The sequence below is a fragment of the Cervus elaphus genome, chromosome 4 (genome assembly GCF_910594005.1).
Source record: "Cervus elaphus chromosome 4, mCerEla1.1, whole genome shotgun sequence".
Classification (NCBI taxonomy): Eukaryota; Metazoa; Chordata; class Mammalia; order Artiodactyla; family Cervidae; genus Cervus; species Cervus elaphus.
In genome coordinates, this window is record NC_057818.1 from 25,653,707 (window position 1) to 25,662,844 (window position 9,138).

General features: G+C 36.6%; 1 non-coding gene across 1 annotated transcript; it reads left to right on the top strand.

Moving 5' to 3' along the window:
* Positions 1-861: 861 nt before the first annotated feature.
* On the top strand, positions 862-968 carry LOC122692905. Its single transcript, XR_006340719.1, has one exon. It is a non-coding gene; the product is annotated as a U6 spliceosomal RNA (small nuclear RNA).
* The last annotated feature ends 8,170 nt before the right edge of the window (positions 969-9,138 follow it).

Consider the following 9,138-nt stretch of genomic DNA (forward strand, 5'->3'; position numbering starts at 1 on the left):
TGGTAAAGAATCTGCCTGCCAATGCAGGAAACAAAAGTTTGATCCCTGGGTCAGGAAGATTCCCTGGAGAAGGAAATGGCAACCCACTCTAGTATTCTTGTCTGGGAAATCCCATGGACAGAGGAGACTGGTGGGCTACAGTCCATGAGGCCGCAAAGGAGTTGGGCACAACTTAGTGACTAAACAACAGCTGGGCACTTTGCTAGGCCCTGGGTTATAAAGGAAAAAAAAACAACAACAATTCTTGCCTTCATAGCCCAGCAGCACATATATGCCTATAAATAAAAATTGCTTTAGAGTATGATAGTTTTATAATAAAGGTAAGTATGGGATATATTTATGGCACAAATGGAACAATACATTCTCCTTAGGGAATCAGAATGACCTGGTCTTGAGGAATAGGTTGGGGTTTTCTAGGATGTCAAGAAGGGTAAGAACATTCTAGGCAGAAAGAACTACAAGTGCAAAGCCCTTGCATGTCCAGGCATGGCTTGAAGATGAAAATGGAGAGCAGTTGGAAATGATGTTGAAGAGTGGGTAGAAATAATTTTGCTAAAGGTCTGTAGCCAAGTTAAGAAGCTCAGGTTTCTGGTTTTCCAGGTATGCTCTAGCATGCCAGAGTATTCACAGACGCACCTGAGGTGTTGGTGGGAATGTAATCCAGCCTAACAGGTAGGAAGTTGCTCCCACTCCTGTTTCAGTAGAAACCACTCAGCTTTACATGTGTGAATGGTTTAAGTTGGACTTCATTTTACTCAACAAATGTTTATTTAGCACATACTGGGTGCCAGGCATTGTGCTGATATACACAATTCCTCTTTTCCCAGTGCAGAAAACATTCCTTTAAAAAAGTTAGAGGGGGTGCGCGCTTCGGCAGCACATATGCTAAAATTGGAACGATACAGAGAAGATTAGCATGGCCCCTGCGCAAGGATGACATGCAAATTCGTGAAGCGTTCCATATTTAAAAAAAAAAAAAAGAAAAGTTAGAGGGGATATGTGTATAATTATGGTTGATTCGTGTTGTTGTATGGCAGAAACCAAGACAACATTTTAAAGTAATCTTCCTCCAATTAGAAAATATATTTTTTTAAAATGGTAGAAAATATTCCTTAAAATAAGTTAGAAATCCACAGCTATATTTGGTGGGGAAACTGACACTGTAGGATGTCAAGCAAGAGAGTGATATGATCAGATTTGCTTCTTGGAAATCTCACTCTGGTTGCAGTTTGGACAAAAGATTAGAGAGTAGGGAGGCTGGGCAGAAAAAGAAGTTATGAAATAAATAGAACTTGAGGTACATTGAATGTGGAGATGAAGACAATGGCGTAATAGAATAAGTCCCAGGCTTCTGGCTTAGATCTCCCATAAGGAATCTAGGAGAAAGAGAAGGGGACTGGAGTAGAACCCCTGGGGCTCTCAACTTTTAGGAATGCTGGAAGAGGCAGTGAAAGAGAATGAGAAGGAAGAGAGAGAATGAAGGAATGAATGAGAGAGAAAAAATAGGAAAAAGTGTTACCAACGAAGCTTTGGTCACAAAATTTCAGGAGGGGAGAGATCAGTATTGTCCAGTGCTATCAGAAAGACCTGTAAGATAGACAAGAAGTCTTCCCTTGATTTAGCAAATGGAGAGGCTTGGGTGACTTTAGCAGTATCATTTTCAGTGGAACCCAGATTGCAGTGGGCTGAGAAGTGAGGAGGTGGAGAGAGTAAGACTCGAATATAATTGGAATGTATTCAGCACATATGTGTACATGTAGCTGTGTATCCACATATCTGGGATATTTTAAGAGACAAATTTATTGAGAAGTGTTTGAAAATGAATTTGTTTTTTCAGGGTACTGGAGGATTTGGAGTATCAAGGAATTGTGAGATTCAAGTCATGCCTTTTTAGTTATTATATTTTTCTATTTAGGACATTCACATTCCTGAATGACAGGGCAACCTTTGTTTCAGTCTGACTGATACCTCAATCACCTGTTCCGGAGTGCTCAGGAAACACATAGGGTTTTGTTTTGTTTTGTTTACTCATTGGAGATTCTTTAAGAAACTCTTCCCTTTTTCATCTTTCTCCATCCTTTTATTTATTCTTGCTGGCACTGAGTTTTCCAAACTCAGTGAGTTTCCAAACTCAATGAGTCACTCAAAGCTGTTTCCCCACCTCTCTTTAAATGTATCTTCAGCATTCAACAGTAGTTTTTCATTTGCCACCTGTGGATCATCCATTTGTTAGGTGAAATATTGTTATTTTATTTTCTATTCCACAGCTGGATTCTATCAGAGATGTGCTGGTGACCTTTTGAGAGAAACCAGATGTGTGAAGTTATTAGCCTTTGGGGATGACTTTAAAATGAGAAATGGCACCATATTCTCTAAATAGTTGCTGTTTCGTGCTTTTAAAACATCATAACTTGCCATCCTCTGGCCTGTAAGTTTGATGGCGAGAGGAACAGGTGGAAAGATCTGGTTGACACATACCTCTTCAGGGAGAGCTAGAAACCTGTATTTGTTAATCCATGGAGTCACAAAGAGTCAGACACGCCTGAACGACTTGATTGTGTGTGATTGTGTTCTTGAGTTTGCTACTACTGTCCAGTGTGGGGTGGGAGAAATATATTAAATCCCAGTATGTGTCAGATTCTCACTCTGGAGAAAGAAGGGTCATACCACACCCATGAACCACACAGGTGGTTCATGGGGGAACACATCTATTTAGCAATTAAAGGGAAGTTCAAGCTAATATTATAAAATGTTTCTGACAATTGGGCCTGTTAAAGTGTGAAATGGCCCTTCAGGAGAGTGTTGCATGACACAGCTCCACCTGGCCACAGTATTTATTAGTGAGTATGAGGGTCAGGCTAGGTCTCCAGACAGGGACCAGCCTGGTTCCTTTGGTGCTTTATAGGTTTTGACATTGATCTTAGGGCAAAGACATATAAATCTCTACTTCTGATCTTTTCAGCTTAATTTACCAGAAGATTCATGTTCCTGACTATTCTACATACCAGCTCTCTCCGCCCCTGGGAACTCCTCCTGAACATGTGCTGTTACGATTTCTAGTCTGCATTCGCTGATTATATGATGCCAAGAGCTGCTGACTTATCTTTCACTGCTAGGCCACCTTCACTGTCACCTGCCTTGGTTTTTACTTTCTCCCAAACATATAGAATACATTTTCTCTAAACAGTACCCAAACCTAGATTGTCAAAAGGAAGTTGACAAAAGGATGCTGTGCTACACGCTGTGAAGGAGCTAATCAAAGCAGCTTTTTAATTGCTATAGTAATGATTTAGATGTGCAAAAAATACTGAAGTTAAATTTGCATGACTAATTAATTAAGCAAAGCTCACAGTTGACAAACATAATTAGCACATCCAAAATTGAAACCACATCTTGGTCCTCTTAACTTGGAGCCAAAAAAGACAATGTGAAGCACTCAAAACCCCCTTCTTTCCACTATCTGCAGGTCTGGTTGCCAATTCGCATATTTAGGTTTGTTATGCATGGAGCGTGGTTAATTGCAAAACATTCCTGAGGTTATCACTTTTTTTTTTTTAACAGAGAAGTCTCATGAGTTTTGGCATGTTTGTTCAATCTTTTGGCAGCTATATTTTAACTAAGAGTGGAAATCTTCTCAAATGAGGGGAAGATATCTCTGTATCTATCCATTATCTCTATCTGTCACCTATCTTTCATCTGTTTATCTATCTTTCTATAAATTGTTGTTAGATTCAGTTTTTATGCTACATAAATGTTTTATATGGGAAAGAGACACCTAAAAACTATGTAATGTCAGGTCAAGTTACCATGAAGCTCTACCAGTAGAGCTATATGCAGCTTTCTGTGGCAAATTCTTGAAGGACCAAAGTAAATACAAGTCTCCTGGAGTCCTTTCTGAATCAATGCCATGCTGTGTCTGAGGAATTAGGGAAAATATCCTTTCTGCCACTCGCTCATGCTCATCCAGTGGGTGATACACTTTGTCACTTGGCTACCAAAGAAGAATTGCTGTGTTCAGGGTGAAATGGGGAAAAGTCACTTCTATAAATTAGACATCTTTCCTCTTTCCAAAAAGCAATGACCTCAGTTGGACTAGAGACCAGTATCTCAGTCAGGCACCATATTCTGTTCCCCATGGTGAACCCTCAAATGCATCTGCAAAAGTAAATTCTCATTCTTAAGCAATCACAGCATATAAGTGGTAAATGTCCCTTCATGCAAATTGACTCTTGAAGTCCCACACACCAGCACAACACACTTTATGCATTCATTGAACCTGTGCTAATGGAATGTCTCTTATGTGCCAGACACAGTTCTGGACACAGGTCATGGCATGTCTGATAGCAGAAGACTGGACTTCTGCCACCTACATGTGTGTGTCCATGTGTGCGTGTACACACACATCATGTGTAGAGTTACATTTGTTTCCTTTTAAGAGCAAATGTTCTGATTCTGTAGAGTTAGTAAGAAATATTCATCCTTAATACACAGATTGCAAGAAGGACTTTATGATTACTGTTATGAAAACTTTCAAAAAAACTAAAGAGTACTGAGGACAATACTGTGAAATACCAATGGAGCCATCAAGCAGAATTTCCAAGTGATATTATAATATTTGCTTCAAATTTATTTTAATTAAAGAAGTAATGCTTTACTGATAAATCTTTGATGTCTTCTTTTCTCATACTTATTTCTTTACTTCTGTTTCTTCCCAGAGGCACCACTATTATGATTCTGCTGGGCAGTCATCCACTATATTGTTTATATTTTACTAGCTATAGAATCTGCTTATTGTGTATGTAGCATTTTGTATACATTTGGTAAATTCTCCATAAATGTTATCATGCTGTACACATTGTTCTATTATTGGTTTGGGACTTGATCTATTTTAGTTTGTTTTAGCTGCTATATATTATTCCATTGTGTAAGCATACCTCAATTTGTCTCTTTTTCTACCTGTGACTATTTAGAGCATTTCCAATTTTTCTTCCTACTATAATACAAACAATACTGAGGAGACCATCTTAAAAAATACTAATTTACATAGGGGAGAATTTTCCTAAAGTGTATGTCTAGAAGTAGACTCATCGGGGTGATGAGAAATGTGAAATGAGAAATGTGAAATGTTATTCACATTTTCAGATATTAATATTGTTCTCCAAATGGTAGAACATTTTACCAGCAATATATGAGTCCTCCTTATCTTTGCCAAAATTTGTCATTGTCAGACCTTTACATTTTTGTCAATCTGGTGAGTTTCCTTGACAGGTGAGGCCTAGCACCTTTTCCCTTGGGCCTATTGAGCTTTTGAAACGTGGCTAGTCTGAGCTGTGCTGAAAGAGTAAGATACACACCAGATTTTGGAGATTTAATGTGAAAAAAGAATGTGAAATGTCTCATTAATAATTCTTATATTGATTACATGTTGAAATGATATTAATTTGGGTATCTAGGTTAAATAAAATATATTATTAAAGTTAATGTCTCCTGTTTCTTTTTACTTTTTTAAATGTGCCTACTTGAAAATTTTAAAATGCATATATAGGTTTCAGTAAATTTCTATTGGACAGCAGAGGTCTAGAAACTCCAGTATAATACTAATACTCATAGTGAAAGCAGACTTCTTTGTTTTATTTGTAACTTCTGTGGAAACACTGCTTTCTGATGTTTGCTTTTGGTATTTTGTAGCTATCTATTTTTTTGTTGTTAAATTTATTTATTCGTATATTTTTAAATGAAACAAAGATGAATATTTTTAATGACAAAAGGTACAATTCATGAAGAAGATAGACATCATAAACCATTAAACACCTAACAGCAAAGAAGCAAAGACACATAAAGCAAAAAAATCAGAAAAAACATAAGGGAAAAGAAAAAAATATATAATCATAGTGAGACATATTAACATTTCTCTGAGAATATTGTATCAAGTGCCGAAAAAATAAGAACAGAAGCATCTTGAATGATGTCATTAATTGAGGCTATCTATTAAGGAAATCCTCTACTCCTACATTGTTGAGAGTAATTATAATGAATGACGATTAAATTCTGTTGTTTTGACTGCATCTATTAGGATAATCATGTAGATTCTTCCTTTAATCTTTTGTTATGGTCAACTATACTGGTTAATTTCTTTTTTTAAGTGTAATGTCACCAGAGATAAACCTACTGGCTATTTTGTGCTCTTTTATACCCTTTTGGATTTAATTTGCTTAACTTTTATTTTTACTAGGGAATTTTCCATGTATATTCATCGGTGAGATTGCTCTATGATATTGATTTTTTGAGGGGGGTACTTGCTTTATTGGAACCAAGTTCACACTATAACTGCTGCTGGTAATAGTTAGCATTTTTTTTTTTTTTGAGCACTTACTAGTGCCAGGAGCTTTCCATGCATTACTTATTGACTCCCGCAACAAATTTATAAGATAAATTGTTAACCCCATTTAATAGAAGAGGAAGCTAAGCACAGAGGGGCTGGTAACTTGATTAATGGTGGCACTCCATTTGGGGCAAAATAGAAGACTAGCTATTCCAGGAAGACCCCCTAATACTAAAATGCTGAATAAAACATTTAAAAAAAATCTTAAGATGCATCGTGGGAAGAAAGTAAGAAAAACCTTAGATTCCCTTGTTGTTTTTAATCCTTTGAGCTTCAGTTTCAATAGACCCGAATGGGGAGTAGAAGAGAAAGCTGAGGTTTTGAGCAAGATGAGGAGTTGGATTAAAGACCTCCAGAATGAGTCCAGGACCTGAAAAGTGACCATTTAGTGATTAAACTGGAGAGAATCTACTCCTCTCGTATTCTCAAGGTAGGCAGAAAGGAAATGTGCCTGTTGCAGCCTTGGCTCTAGGTGAACGGCCGGGGGAGCAGAGGTGAGAAGGTTCAGGGTTGGTATTGCCCACCCATCCTAGGAGTTTTGAAGGAGCGCTTTCAGAGAACAGCTATTTTCACTCTCATTCAGTCTAAATCTTTTATAATTCCCATTTAAATTTATTCCTTAACCTTTGATTATTTAAAAGTGCAACATCATTTCTAAATATAGGGTGTTTTATTGTTACTGTCTTTTCTTCTTGATTCTAATTTAATTGCATTGTCAGAATATGCAAACTATGTGCTGTTGACTTTTTGAATTTTGTTGAAACTTCCTTTGTGACTTAATTTCGTAAATATGCCACATATACATCAAAAAATGTATAATCACTATTTTGGGGGGTGTAGTGTTCTCTTAATGTAGCTGTGAAATATATCATGTTTGTTAATTGCTTTATTTGGTTTATCTATCAGTGTCTAAGAGAGTTGTGTTAAAATCTCCCACTATAAATGTGAATTTATCCAATTTTCTTTGTGATTATATAATTTTTTAATTTGTGCATGCCTGTACTGTATTAGTAGATGCATACAAGTTCATGATAGTTATATTTGCTTGAAGACTTAAAAAAACTCATTTTAAAGTAAAGGCTTTTGTCTCCATTTATGCTTTTAGCCTTATTTTCCGTTTTATCTGCTATCAATATTGCTCTCTAGATTTGTTTTGATGTTGTTTAATCTTTAAGTCATGTCCAACTCTTTGCAACCCCATGGACTGTAGCCCACCAGACTCCTCTGTCCATGGGATTTCCCAGGCAAGAATACCGGAGTGAGTTGCCATTTCCTTCTCTAGGAGATATTCCCCACCCAGGGATCAAACCTGCGTTTGAAGGCAGATTCTTTACTGCTGAGCCACCAGGGAGCCCTTATTTTGTTAGTATTTGCCTTTTCTCATCTCTTTATTTTTAACCTTTCTGTATTTTCTTTAGGTCTGTCTCTTGGAAGTAGCCAATTACTGATATTTCTTTATCCACAGTTATGGCAACTTTCTTGAACAGCTGAATTTAATCTGTTTCCATTGACTGTGATTATGACATAGTTGGACCTATTTCTACCATCTTATGTTACTTGCAAATAGCAATTACCAAGCTTTTTACCTACTTCTTTTTTATCCTTTATTGCTCTGTTTGAGATTTATACATTTTTATTATTCTTTTCTCCATCTCCTCCCCAGCAGTTGAAAATTTTTTGAGCCTGGGTATTTAAAAATAATTTCTTCACATTTTAAACATACACATTAAGCTTTCCATCACTGCTTAGTTTCTCTGTTCTCCTTCTGAGAAGACGATGAATTTAGCAGATTTTAATTACCCACAGAATCCTTCCTTGAATCTGCCATTTTACTGTCATGTAGAATTTTAATTTTACCAGTATTTAAAGTTACAAAATTAGTTGCTGTTGTTGTTTTGATTATTATCATTAGCAACCAATACCTAAATAGATTTACCAATTCACTTTGTTAATTTTTTTTTTGCTCATTATGCTCGTTATAGCTTACTCCTTCCTTCTGGGTTCATTTTTCTTCTCGCTGAAGTATATCCTTTCATGACCTACTTCAGCTGAAGCAGCATTGGTTTTGCTCTATAGACAATTCTCATTATTTTCACTCATCATTTGGAAGCTATTTCCCCACTGTCTGCTGGCGTCAATTCACTGATGAGAAGCCTGCTTTCAGTTTAATGACTGCTTCTTTGTAGGTAATCTGTCTTCTCTCCTGGTAGCATTTAGGATTTTCTCTTTATCCCTGCTGTTCTGAATTTTCACTATGGTATGCTTAGATGTGGATTTATTTTTGTTTTTCTGTCTCAGCAGTTGATATAAACATTCCCTCTGGGGACTCATGTCTTTCTTTACTCTTCAGCCTGAAAAATTCTTAGCCATTCTCAGCTGTTAGTTCTTCCAGTGACGCCTTTCTGCACTTCCTTTACTCTCTGCTTCTGGAATTCCATGAGGTATTCACTGGAACGTCTCCCACTCTTTCATGTTTTCTAGTTTTCTATCTCTTTATAATAGTTACTATCTTTTTATTTTGAGATTACAAATTTATATATGTTCAGATTAAGTAAAGTAACTTCCTTTACCACAAAAAAGTTGAGAATGTTTTGCTGACCTGATGTTCTGTCATTCCTGTGAACTTTGGTGGACATTTCCTACACATTCAGACTTTTTCCTATATGAATATAATGCAACCATCAAAACCAGGGAATTAACACTGACATATTACCACCATATAATATTCAGGCTTCATTCCACTTTCTCTGAATGTC